The 13,954-nt window shown below is 36.3% G+C and overlaps 1 pseudogene; it reads right to left on the bottom strand.

The window, feature by feature from the left end:
* Positions 1-11,979: 11,979 nt before the first annotated feature.
* LOC127089214 (uncharacterized) lies at positions 11,980-12,079 on the bottom strand (annotated as a pseudogene).
* Positions 12,080-13,954: the final 1,875 nt, after the last annotated feature.

The raw sequence follows: 13,954 nt of genomic DNA, 5'->3' as shown, positions 1-13,954 counted from the left end.
ATTTTTATCTTGTCGCAGCCACCTTCATTTATAATTGCATTCTTCCATTCTGATGTGTGGTAATCGATTACCAGCTATGCGTGCTGCTGTGCAAGGCGAGTTTTACAGCAAGTAATCGATTACACCCCTTTTGGTAATCGATTACACATTGTATTTTTTTAAATATTATAACCTTGGCCCATGTGTAACCGATTACACCATATTGGGTAATCGATTACCATTGAACTAGTGGCAGAAAACATTGCATTTTTCATCAAAATTTACTATGGAGTGTGTTCTTGAACCATGGCATCCTTTCATATATCATAACCATTAAGAGAGGTATCTAAGGGTTATATATAATTTTCATACACATTCATATAGTTTCATCCATATCATTAGAGCACTTGTTTTTCATAAAGAAGTTTAATTACGTTAAAGGATAAGATCAATCAATAGATTGATAGATTATTTTCACTTGTCAAAAACTTGTCAAAAACTCACACTATTGCTTTATCCTTGTTGTCCATGATTATTGGAGACAAGGGGTTCAATAAAAGGGAGGATTGTTCTCTTTTTGAACTTAGTGAAAAATCCAAGAGTATTGTTATTGGTGTGGTTGTTAGTGTCTTCATAGAAAGACTAGAAAGAGTCTTGTAAAAGTCCTAACAATAGTAAATTCTTTTTCATGTTGAAAGGGGACTGGAGTACTCTCGATCTGTGAGGGGAAACAGGATATATCTTCGTGTTCTTTACCTTTCGGCACTTTACCGTTCATCACTTAACATAACCAGAAAAGAAAGAACAAAGTTTTTCATAAAACCGTAAAAAGTTTCAAAGAACCTAATTCACCTCCCCCCCTCTTAGACGCTACTCAACTAACATATATGCGATGGAGTTGGTGTATGATAGCATTGCATATGTTGAGAATGATTTTTGTGTTTGTATTGGTGTATGTATTATCTATTAATCTTACTGTTGTATATGTTTATCATCATGTTGCAAAATTTCACCGTTATTACTTGTAAGTGTATTCTCACACCCTATTTGTTGTTATGATGTTTGTGCTTCTCAAAGTACAAATAACCAGGTACAGGAGTAGCTGCTAAGTAGGGGGTGGTGTCCCTGAAGCATATGATTCTTGAAGAAATTCATAGAAGTAGCTTGAGTATTCATCCCGAGGCTACCAAGATGTACCAAGATCTAAAGAAGATGTTTTGGTGGTCGGGTATGAAGCGATATATTGCTCAATTTGTTTATGCTAGCTTGACTTGTTAGAAGTCAAAGATTGAGCACCAAAAGTCGTCTGGTTTAATGCAACTGTTGGATATACCTGAATCGAAGTGGGACAGTATCTCAATGGACTTTATGATCGGGTTGCCAAATACTCAGAGGGGAAGTGATTCAATTTGGGTAATTATTGATAGGATGACTAAATCGGCTCATTTTATACTGATTAAGATCAATTTTTCATTGAAGAGGTTGACAGAGATATATATTAGTATTATTGTGAAGCTGCATGGAATTCCTTCGAGTATAGTTCCCGACAGAGATCCGAGATTCACTTCCATATTTTATGAGAGATTAAAGAAAGCTCTAGATACTAGGCTAAGGTTGAGTTTTTCCTATCACCCATAGACCGATGGTCAGACCGAGAGAACTATACATTCTCTAGAGGATTTATTAAGGTTTTGTGTTTTGAAGTAGGGCGGTGGTTAGGATAGTTACTTACCATTGATTGAGTTCACATACAATAACAATTATCATTCTAGTATTGAGGCTTTGTATGGTATGAGGTGTAGGACCCCCTTATGTTGGTATGATTCTAGAGAGAGTGTTTTACTTGAACTTAAGATTATGCAGTTGACGACTAAGAAAGTTAAAATGATCTAAGAAAAGATGAAGGCACCTCTGTTGTACCCCAATATTTACCCTCTTATTTTTAACACTAATTGGATTATGTTTTATCATTATATAAATTCATGCATATCATTGTTTCTATGGTTATGGGGTCAAACCATCTCTCTTATGACCTTCTTCAAGCTTTAGAAGAGAGAAAGGTGACTATCAGTGCAAGGAGGGTGGGATATTGTCAACCTCATGACCAATATAGCTACAAGGTTTTCTTATGACCTAAGACATCTCAAATCATCCATTACTTCATCAATTGATTGAAAATTGCAAGAGAATGGAAGTTGATCACACTCTCCTATCTTTTGGTCCTTGAGCTAAGAATGTTGATTATCCTAGTGTGTGGCATACCCATGGCCCCATTTTCGATTAATATTCATCTTGTCATCATACAAAACATATTTTCTCACAATTTTCTCCATTTTCCCTAGGGGAATCAAGGTTTTGAAGATTTGCACCTATCTCTTATCTTTTTGGACTAAAATTAGGGTTTGTGATAAAATCAGTTTTTATTTCTAATTTTTTGAGCAAGACTTGATTACATTGTATTCTATGTGTCCCTAAGTGTATATGTTTAGAATATTGGCCATCAATTTTATTCAGAAGAAGTTCAATTTCTCAGATGATCAATGGTTTGATTCAATTTGGGGAAAGTCAACTGAGTAGATTAAAAAGTCAACTCTTGATTCTTTTGGGTCAAAATTGTGTTCCACAAGTCAAATTTGGTCTATGGTTGAAATTTGATCAAGAAAAATCAAGAATTCTGAAAAGTTACCAAAATTGGAAATTAGGGTTTCAAAGGAAGGTTACTATTTTGGGCAAGTCTACAAATAATTTCAGTCAACTTCATGGCCTTGTTTCACACCGGTTCAAGCTTCATTTCAAGATATTTTTAACATGAAAATTGTAGTACTATGTTTCTTATTTCCAATGGTCCAATAACTCCTCATTTAGTTGGCTACAACTCAATATTTCATCTTTTAAAGTCATGACCTTAAGTTGGTATCTTGGTGTTATACTTAGTGAAATTTTGCTAAGTGTTTGGTCAGTTTCAAGCAACCCTCTTCATAGCCATTTTTCACCTAGATATAAGTTTCATTTTAATTTGACTTCAACATGAAAGTTGTAGATCACATTCGCCTTTCCATTTTTGCTTCAAAAAGTTTCTCATTTGGTGGCTTAATGAGCAAGTTATTGAGCTGCCAAAATAGGATCTCAAAATTGCCAAATGACCTATAATTTACATGAATGCAGGCAGTTTCAAGCTGTTGTCGTGGCCATTTTAAGGGATTTCAAGGCCTTGTTTCATTTTTCTTCCAACGTGAAACTTATTCAACTCCCTTCCCTCTTTCCAAAAAGCCCTAGTTTGCTTCATTTGGACAAGGAACCATAGGTTTATGTTGGCTTGAACATTACTGATCCCTAATTCCTAACATCATGAATGTCATTGGGATCATGCATTGTTTTGTCATTTGCTTGCAGCACAACTTTCCCACACGCATGCCATACTTCCATCCATGCCTTTTATGACCAAACCACACACCTTTTGCATGCATGTACATGTTGCCTCAAATTGGCCAAATATGGAAATTTTCCATTTTCCCTTCCTTATCTTTCCACTTTCCTCCAAGTTCCCAGGAGTTTTGGGCTCCCTCCACTCTGTTCCAACTCCCTGAAACGACACACCACTCATCTCAAAGACATATAAAATGCAGGGTGCACACCTCTCTCTCTCTCTCATTTTGATTTTGTCCAAAATTGGGATAACAACTTTGGCCAAGTGTGTTGACCCTTCTGCCCTCACTTAGGGCTCATATAAAAGGATTTTTCACTCTCTAAACCTAGGAGGAGGACTTTGGTGGGAGGCAGAACAGAAGCATAGAAAATCTTAACCCTTTTATTTCTCTCTACTTTTTTCTCCATTTTTGAAGCTGCTTTCAAGCCTTTACTTGGCTCACCATTGCTCATCCTCTTCCTACTGGTCTTTTTCATCTTCCTTCTCCAAGAATACAAGGTGCAACGAACATTCTCCACTAGGTAAGCCTTCCTCACTTTATGCTTCTTCATGCTTAAGCTCATTCATCTGCATCTGAAAGATCCACTCTTGAGTGGATCATGGAGCTAGGCTCATATTTTCATGTACAACTTTGTTTGATTGATGTGTAATTATGTTTGAACCCGTATGTTCATGATCATTTATCTCTATGTTCCTTTGTCCATTTTTGAAAACTAAGTATGCCATGATGTTATACTATTTGTGTACTTCATTTTTGATTTAAACTTCATTTGATTTGATGGAGAGATGGGGAAGTTATTTGAGGAAGAAGGTTGTATTATGGAATCGGGTTCTAGGGTTTACCTGAACTTTTTGATGCATGGCCAAGGTTGAAGATGGAGAGATGTCGTGTTTTGATTGGACATGGCATTATTTTGTCTTTTAGTGTTTAAGTGACAAGGTGACTGATTGATGAAGGTTCCACATGACCAAGCGTGCCATTGCTTTTTTCTTCTTATTTTCTGATTTGTTGTTGGACTGGGCCGTGTCACATTTAATGTCCCCCCCCTTTCTGGCCCATTTTCGTTGTAACTAATATGCTCTTGTCTGTTTTACTAATGTGCACCCCATTTTCTTTTTCTTTTTTATGATTTGATTATTATTCTTTTGATTTTATTTAAATTACTTCCTTTAGTCCAAAAATTCCCAATTAATTTATGGGTGATAGTTTGAATATTATTTAATTTTTTATTTTTTATTTAATTTAATATTTGTTTGGATTTTTTTATTTAAATATGTTTATTTGACCTAATTTTACATGTTAAGGTTCAATTCTTGATCTTCCATTTGAATTTTGATCCAGTTTTTGGTACATATATAGACACATGTATATAGGTAATTTGAGTTTTCATTTGGTGTTTGGGTTATCAATTTTGGATCATTTTTGAACTTGTTTTTTAAGATTACTTGGTATGATCAATTAGTGGTGCATTATTTGAATGATTGATTTGTTTTAACATCTTTTACACATGATTTTAAACACATAGTTGGGACACATTAAGTTTCTGAATTCACCTTTCCATGTTTTATTTTTTAGAATTTTTCCATGCTTCTAACTATTTTTATTGAATTATTCAAGCATGGTTGTTTTCTTATGATACATTTTGAACCTAGATGATTTATTTTGGTATGCACTTGTGCAACCATGCGAGATCTCTTTCTCCTTCTGGCTTGACTACTTCATCAGCATTAGGATTCATAAATTCACTCATGTGGACCATTTTAGGTTTGATGCCTATTTTCTTGATTATCTTGAATCCTATTTTCTTGCCTTTGAGATCATAGTTTGGATTGTGTCTTGTGCATTCCAACTTGAGTACTATGGATCCAATTGGTTTTACTCCTCATTGATTTTTATTTTAACTTCCTTGGTCTTGGTACCTTTCTAATGTGCTCTTATGATTCTTTGAATGGAATTCCATTACCACTTCATCATGATGACACATTGAGAGCTACATTCTTCCTTCCTGGACCTAATTTTGAGTTTAGTAAATGGTGAAGCTCTTAGGAACTTGGGATCCATTTGTGTATGGTTTTATTTTGTTCTCACTTTATTTATTCATGTCTCAATTTCATTTTTCATTGCCCATTTACTTGGGTTGGACAAAGGACTCCTTACTTGGACGATGTCCACCTTTTGACTTACTAGTTATGCATGAACTTTGAGGTTGTTTGCTTATTGATACCTCTTGAAGTTTTATGGTTGTTTTTTATGCTTTGAATAGATTTTTATAATGTGCCATGAGCTAAGCATCCCTCTCTTGATGATATTTTTGCTTGTTTATCAAGTTACTTGGCTTTGATTTGTGTATGAAGTTTGGATGAATTCCCTTGTTTCCCTTGAACCTAATATTGGGTTAAATTATTGCGCAAGTCATACATACCTTGATGTCATGTGTATGCTTCATTGTTTGTTTACTTCTTGTTTAAGATTTTTTGAGCTTGTGTGCTTGTTTGACTATCTTTTGGCCTATCTTGGAGCATAGCTTGTGTGGTTCATTCTTGATGTTTGAGTGATTTATATATAAAGTTTAAAATGTCATATACTTCTGACTTGTGTGGTTTGATACCATTTTCCCATAATCTTACTTCATCTATACTTGCTTGAAGTTCATTAGCCCTTAGGAGCATGACTAGGGTTGGATTTTGATCATTTACTTGCCTCAATCTTTGAGTGTGATTTGATATATTTCCTCTGAGATGTCTTGAGTGTTTCTTATATAAATTGACCCCATGTCTTTTCTTTTGATCTTATTCACTTAATATGTACTTTTCCATGTCTAATTGTTCACACATTTGTGTTCACTTCCCTTTATAACTTTGCATGATGTTTGTGTACTTTGGTGTTTATACCATGGATTCAATGCCTATGTGAAATACTTATTGATATTGAGACTTTTGTTAATTGAATAACATGTCTATGTTTATCTATTTCTTCTTCCACAAATTCTTTCTCTTTACTTGTCTCGCTTGTTAGCATTGCATGCGGACTTATGTCCATTTATGGTTATGTGGTTGCTTTTCTTTATATGATTTGATTGAGAATATTTCCCAAGTTTTCTTAGGTAAATGATGATAGGTCTTTGATGTGTTTTTTACTTCCTGGTATTAATTCTCATCCCCTTTCCTTTCACTTCACTATTCTCATATCATGTTTGTTTGGATACTTGACACGTTAAAATTATTGCTTGCTAGTATGCCTATTTGTGTGCTTTCCTTGAACTCCTTGATGCTTAAACCATGTATGCATAACCCTTAGGAGCTAGATAACATGTCCTTGTGTTTATTTTAATGTTTTTACTTAATTTCGTTATTCCCTTAACTTGTTTGAGCTTTGTCTCCCTCTTTCATGACTAGTTGGATGAGTAGTTGCTATTTGTTAACATGTGACCTCTTGGTGATAATTTGTGATGTCTTAAAGCATGTTTGGACTTGGGAGTTCACCTTTCATCTCTTGCCTGCTTGTTTTACTTTATCATTTCCTCCATGACTTGATATGAATTATTATTATTTCATTTCCCCCATGACTTGATATGGATTTCTATTGTTTCATTTCCTCCATGACCGGATATGGATTTCTATTGTTTCATTTCCTCCATGACTTGATATGGATTGTTATTATTTCATTTCTTCCATGACTTGACATGGTCAATTTTCACCATGAATTGATATGAATTACTTTTTCTTTTGATTCTTTCACCATGACTTGATATGGATTGCCATTATTTTACCTTCTCTTCCATGACTTAATATGGATTCTATCAAACTTTCTTCCATGACTTGATATGGATTGTTTATCTATTATTATTCTATTTATTGTCTCAGGACTTAATATGGGTTACTTTTTTATTGTTTCATTTTTCACCATTACTTGATATGGATTTATCTTCTTATATCTTTTTTCCTTATGTGGATAACATGTTCCCCATAGGATTTCTTTGGTTCACTCTTGGTTAAGATTGAACTAAAGTAGATTTTAGGTTTGTTAACCAAGCATGACAACATTAGGGAGACTCCTTGGATCCTTAACCCTAGGTCAATCTTTGCATGCTAATTTAGGTAGATGTTCTCCCTTTTGTCCTAACTTTAGGACCACCTTTGTATGCCAACATTAGGTTTCTCTTTAGAATTCCCTTAGATTTTATTTCCTCTTTTGCATACATTCTAAAACAAAATATTTTTCTTAATTAAAATCCAAAAACATTCTAATACTACTTGAACCCTTTCAACAATAAGAGACAAGTACTCAGATGTCTCCTGCCTTGGATGGATCATTTGATGTATTCTTTCAACAAAAATACTCAACCAATCGAACTTCTTTTGTCGCTTAGCTTTTCTTATGAAAATTTTCAATAAGGGTGGTTACCCGTAAAAACAACAACAAACCAAATTTCTTGAGAAGAATTACGGTGCTCTGATTCTTTTTGATACGTAGGCATTGGGTTGTAAAACCTAAGCGAGCGCAATAATAAAAAAATTCTTTTTGTTTGTAAATAATTCAATCTTTCTGCATGCATTCCCTTTTAGTTGGTAAATTTTAGACTAAACACACCCTTTTGATTAGAACAACAAGAGTGGATCCTATAGTGTAGTCTAGACGTGAGGGGTGCTAATACCTTCCCCTTGCATAATCGACTCCCTTAACCTTCTCTTGGTTTCGAGACCATTAGATTCATCCTTTTGTAGGTTTACTCAATGATTCCTTTCCCTAACTTGGGATACATATCATTGGTGGCAACTATGTTTTGTGTGTGTGTTTTTCGAGATGCGACAACTGGCGACTCTACTGGGAAATCCCTAAGTAAGTCTGTCATAGCTCTTGTTTGTTTTATTTTCATTAGGTGTTTGTTTCTTGATGTTTTACTTGCTTATTGCATTCATTGCATTTTATTGCTTTCCACATTCTGGATATTGTTGTTGTGCTGGTTGTTGGATCTTCTGTTTGCAGGTTGGGTGGGATGTTACTATAAGGTAAAAGGCCCACTACCCAGACCAGTAACACATAGGATATAGTGGATAGTCATGTTAACTTTCATGGCGCCTGACACGTAAGAGTTTGCATAACATACCACACCCAGACGATGTTTTAGTGGGAATTATCTTATCTTGCATTCCTTATGCACTAGTCAAAGTGTTATCATGAGAATCATTGACTCTGGTTGCCATTTAGAAGCATGTTCTGTTCTGACTAGAACCTACCTGTGAGTTGGGGTGGGTGTTACAAAAGAAGCCTTCGTCATACCCGGTTTTCTCGGAATTAAGTCGAACCTTTGAACTTGTGGTGTTCAATTGTTATCAATCACAACAGTTATCCATTAAGATGGAAATCATACTTGCATTCATAAGTATCGTTAGATTCATTCTCTTAACACACATGTCTTTGTATTTCTAGGTGTTTTTAATTCTTGATTCTCGTTATTTAAGTCTTCTCTAAAGATGGATACTGGTAGAGGTGGACATATTTCCTATAAGTTTCCTAAGGTTAATCTGGACTCCCTTCTCAAGATGGCTGAGAGGTCCCCTTATGGAAATTTGGAAATTTTCAAAGGAGACTATAGGAAGTTTGTAGAGTACCTTAAAGCTCCTCTCAATAAATACAACATAATACACTTCATACTTTGTTGCAGTTCTATGATCCTCCCTTGTGATGCTTCACTTACCCAAACTATCATTTGGCGCCAACCTTGGAAGTGTATTCACGTATTCTGGGAATTCCCATCAAGCTTCAAGTTCCCTTTCACGTGTCTAGGGAGGTTCCTGATTCTGAACAAATTGTTGCTACCCTTTATTTGGGAAAATCTGTGGTGGATGCTAATCTCAAAACAAAAGGAGGACTCTTTGGTTTTCATCTGAGTTTTCTTTTAGAAACTTTGGGTGCTTTGGCTAAAGAAGATAATTGGAAGGTTTACAATGCTGTTTTGGCTTGCAGTATCTATGGCATTGTTTTGTTTCCCAACATCGTTGATTTTGTCGATATAAATGTCATTCGTATCTTCATGATGGGGAACTAAATACCAACTCTTTTGGGAGATGTGTATCATTCTATTCATTCCATAAATCACAAGAGGAGAGGTGGCTTAGTGTGGTATTTGATAACACGAAATTATATCGCTTTTTAAGACTTAATTCAATTAAATTATTTTATCATTTACACTAATTTATCCCATTTTATCAGATATTATGCAGTATTTCTCTTCTATTTATATCAGGTACCCATTTTGAAGCAAAAGTGAAAAAGGGAAGAAAAGGAGGTGTAAAAAGCAACAAAAAGGAGAGAAAAGGAACCAAAGGCCAAAGCCCAGCCCAAAGCGCACAAGTCACCAATGCTGTGCCTGTGACGGACGTCACAGGACGCGTGACGAGCGTCACGCGAAGGAGCCTTGTGACGGACGTCACACATAGCGTGACGAGCGTCACGCAACCCCACTACCTTTGTGGCGCAAGTATCGCCCTCAGAAGGACTGGAAGAATAACGTTAAGGAATTGGTCTCCTATATGCACGCCGTGGATATAGCCACGCTGAAGAAGGAGAGAAACGGAATGCTGCTACCAAGGCTATTATAAATAGCCGTCTCACAAACCAAAAGTTACACAGTTTTTGCACGCTCAGTTTTGCGGAAGCTCTGCCAAATTTATTTTTTCACGCCTTTGCTTATTTTTCTTCCTTTCCAGCATCGTCCATTTTATTTATTTTATTTTGCAAGCTTTGTTTTTCTTTTTCCCTTGCAATTTATTTCCCCCCGTTCTTAGCTTTTAGATATTTTTCGCGTAGTAGTTTCTACACCGGAAACTACTGGGCAACTTTATACCGGATTTAACCTTACGTTATATTCGAGTTTTTTTTATTTCCTTGATTTAATTTACTGTTTAATTGAAGAATCGAAGAACAAATCCTACCGGCTTGTGGTGGAGTGTTCAAGACCATTGTATTACGCATTCAGGTTCTTTAATTGTTATTTAATTTTTATGCTTTATTCTATTGTTTATTTGCATTGCCTGCCTGAAATGAGTCTGTGTATGCATGATATTAATTATTATTTAGTAAGCATGTCTGGCTAATTTGCCTAGGTATCGGTATGTAAAGTAAGCAGAAAGAGGGATCAAAACTAAGTCGGTCTATTCAAACTTAAAATTAGAATCAATCTTTTTACGGTCTTAACTTACAGGTTTAATAACAAGATTTTTTACAAAGGTAAAAGACATAAAGAAGTTAAAACCAACAGAGCGAGAGTTTGAGGTTTTAACTGGACAGTGTAAGTTAGTCATTAAATCTATCTCAGGGCGAGAGCAAGTTTTAGAATTAATTAAATTCTGACCTTTTTCCAAAAAGTATTTTTAAAGATTGAATGTGAGGACGAGAGTTAAGCATTTAGATTTAATTGTATAACCTAAGTCAACAGAGCGAAAGTTTGAGATAAGGGTGTTTAAAACGGTCAGTATTTTCTTAAAAAGAGTTTCTGCAACTTTATTGTTTTCAAAATATGATTTTTGACTTAATTATAAGTGACAGCAACATTAACATAAGATCATGGTTTCTTCAACAGAGCGAGAGTTTGAGATAAAACCTTTAACCAATAAAGTTAGTCGAAACGATTTATTTTAAAACCGAGAGACCGACAAGGAATTGATTCCCTAGTTTTGACGAACCACATACCGATATCCGTTTTATTAATATTTAATCTAGATATTAGTTTAGCTCTTAGCTCCCTTTTCCCCAAACAATCAAACATTTTCACCTTAGATTTACGTAGTAACCTTAGATAACGGTACATCGATTCATAAGTCCCTGTGGGATCGATATCTTTTAAAACTACGCGATAGAACTGTGCACTTGCAGTTTGTATCCCATTCTCGACTCGCACAGTCGAGCGATCAAGTTTTTGGCGCCGTTGCCGGGGACTTTTATTCAATCGATATCGTAACTCTTCCGTTACGCTGTAGAGACTAAGGTTTCTTTTTCCTTCTATTCTTTCTTTCGTTGATTTGTATGCCACGCACTCGCTCTCAAGGCGAACCGCTCTATTTACGAATCAACGATATCGAACTATATCTCCGAGTCTTACGACGAATTCGGGAATATCGTGCTGAAAACAATCTCCCTCCTATAAACCTTCCTGATATCAAAAACATTTTTCCTTCTTTAACCGAGATGGCAGAACCAGCTCGTGCTCTTAGAGATTACGCCGCTCCATCGCAAGATGAACCGCATTCAAGTATTGCTCCGCCCGCAATCGAAGCAAACAACTTTGAACTTAAACCTTCACTGCTGCAGGCTGTGCAACAGAACCAATTCTCTGGAAATCTTACCGAAGATCCAAACCTTCATTTATCCGTATTTGTTCAATATGCTGATACTGTTAAAGCTAATGGTGTCACTTCAGAGGCAATTCGACTTCGTCTTTTTCCTTTCTCATTAAGAGATAGCGCTAGAAGATGGCTTCAATCTCTACCTTCCAACTCAGTCACCACATGGAACGAGTTGAAGAAAGTTTTCCTTGCCCGATATTTTCCGCCAAGCAAAACAGCTATGTTAAGAGCCCAGATAAACGGATTTAAACAGAAAGACAACGAGTCTCTTTTCGAAGCATGGGAAAGATACAAAGACATGATGAGACTTTGCCCACACCATGGTTTGGAAGACTGGTTAGTAATTCACACATTTTATAATGGTCTCTTATACAATACAAGGTTAACAATAGACGCCGCTGCAGGTGGTGCATTAATGAACAAACCTTATGCTGATGCTTACCAGCTTATCGAGAGCATGGCCCAAAACCACTATCAGTGGGGAACCGAACGAACAACAGTGGAAAAACCTCAACCGAAAACTGGCATGTACGAGATAAGTAACCTTGATCACGTCAATGCAAAAGTGGATGCTTTGGTCCAGAAGATTGAAAGTTTAAATGTATCACCACCAACCGCCGTGGTTGCTATAGCTCAGAATTGCGAGGTCTGTGGAATCCAAGGCCACACTCCTGCGGAATGTCAACTCTTGACTGGAATCCAAACAGAGCAAGTAAACTATGCTCAAGGAAGCCCCTATTCGAATACCTATAACCCAAATTGGAAGAATCATCCAAACTTTTCATATAAGAGTAATAATGCTTTATACGCACCTGGACAGTCTCCGAATCAAACCCCATCTATACCTCCGGGGTACCAGAAACCAAATCCTAACAATAATACCCCTAGAAAATCCAACTTGGAAATCATGATGGAAAACTTTATAGCTTCCCAACAACAAACCAATAAAGATTTCTTAAACCAGAACATACACACTGGCGAACAACTTAAACAACTAGCAAGCAAAGTAGATGCCTTGGCTACCCATAACAAAATGTTAGAAACCCAAATATCTCAAGTAGCTCAACAACAAGCACCTACTGCTGCACCAACTGGTACATTCCCTGGACAGCCCCAACCTAATCCGAGAAGCCAAGCTCATGCAATTATATTAAGAAGTGGAACGGAAGTGGAAGGACCGTCTGATCCAAGGATAGAAAACCAAAGCCCTAAGAAATCTACTGAGGAAAGTGAACCTAAGGAAAAGGAAGAGAGTAATAAGGATACCCTAGAAAAGAAGGAACCTTATGTACCTCCACCACCTTACAAACCACCTATACCTTACCCTCAAAGGCTTGTTAAAACCAAAGATGTAGGTCAATTTAGAAAATTTGTTGATCTCCTTAAGCAATTAAACGTTACAATTCCATTTACCGAAGCTATTACGCAGATGCCCTCATATGCTAAATTCTTAAAAGAAATTCTTTCTAATAAAAGGAAACTTGAGGATAGTGAAACCGTTACACTCCCTGCCGAATGTAGCGCTATAATCCAAAACATGCCCCCTAAACTCAAGGATCCAGGTAGCTTCTCTATACCCTGTCACATAGGAAAATTCGTCATCGACAAAGCCTTATGCGATTTAGGAGCCGGAATTAGCGTTATGCCTTTATCCATATGTAAGAGACTGGAAATGGGAGAATTAAGACCGACCAAGATGTCTGTACAACTAGCAGATCGTTCCATCAAATATCCTGTAGGAATCCTTGAGAACGTTCCCGTACGCATAGGTCAGTTTTACATTCCCACTGACTTCACAATTATGGATATTAGAGAAGATGATACTACACCTATTATACTAGGAAGACCATTCTTAGCAACTGCCGGTGCAATCATAGACGTAAAACGAGGAAGACTCACCTTCGAAGTAGGTGAAGAGAAAATTGAATTCATTCTTTCCAAATTCTTGAAAGCACCTGCAATAGAAGATACATGTTACTTCATGGATATCATCGATGAATGCATAAAAGAAGCAGAGTCAGGAGAAGACAAATCATCAGACTATCTTTTAGAAGACAAATCTAAACAATGCTTAGCAATAACACCAGATCCTACGCAGTGTCTTAACAAACCAACCCCTGATTTGAAAACACTTCCCAAAAATCTGAGATATGAATTCCTAGACTTAGAACTTGAACGACCTGTGATAGTCAATGCAGATCT

The sequence above is a fragment of the Lathyrus oleraceus genome, chromosome 5 (genome assembly GCF_024323335.1).
Source record: "Lathyrus oleraceus cultivar Zhongwan6 chromosome 5, CAAS_Psat_ZW6_1.0, whole genome shotgun sequence".
In the NCBI taxonomy this organism is placed as follows: Eukaryota; Viridiplantae; Streptophyta; class Magnoliopsida; order Fabales; family Fabaceae; genus Lathyrus; species Lathyrus oleraceus.
The sequence above is the reverse complement of the archived record's forward strand: the minus strand, read 5'-3'. Positions and strand labels throughout refer to the sequence as shown.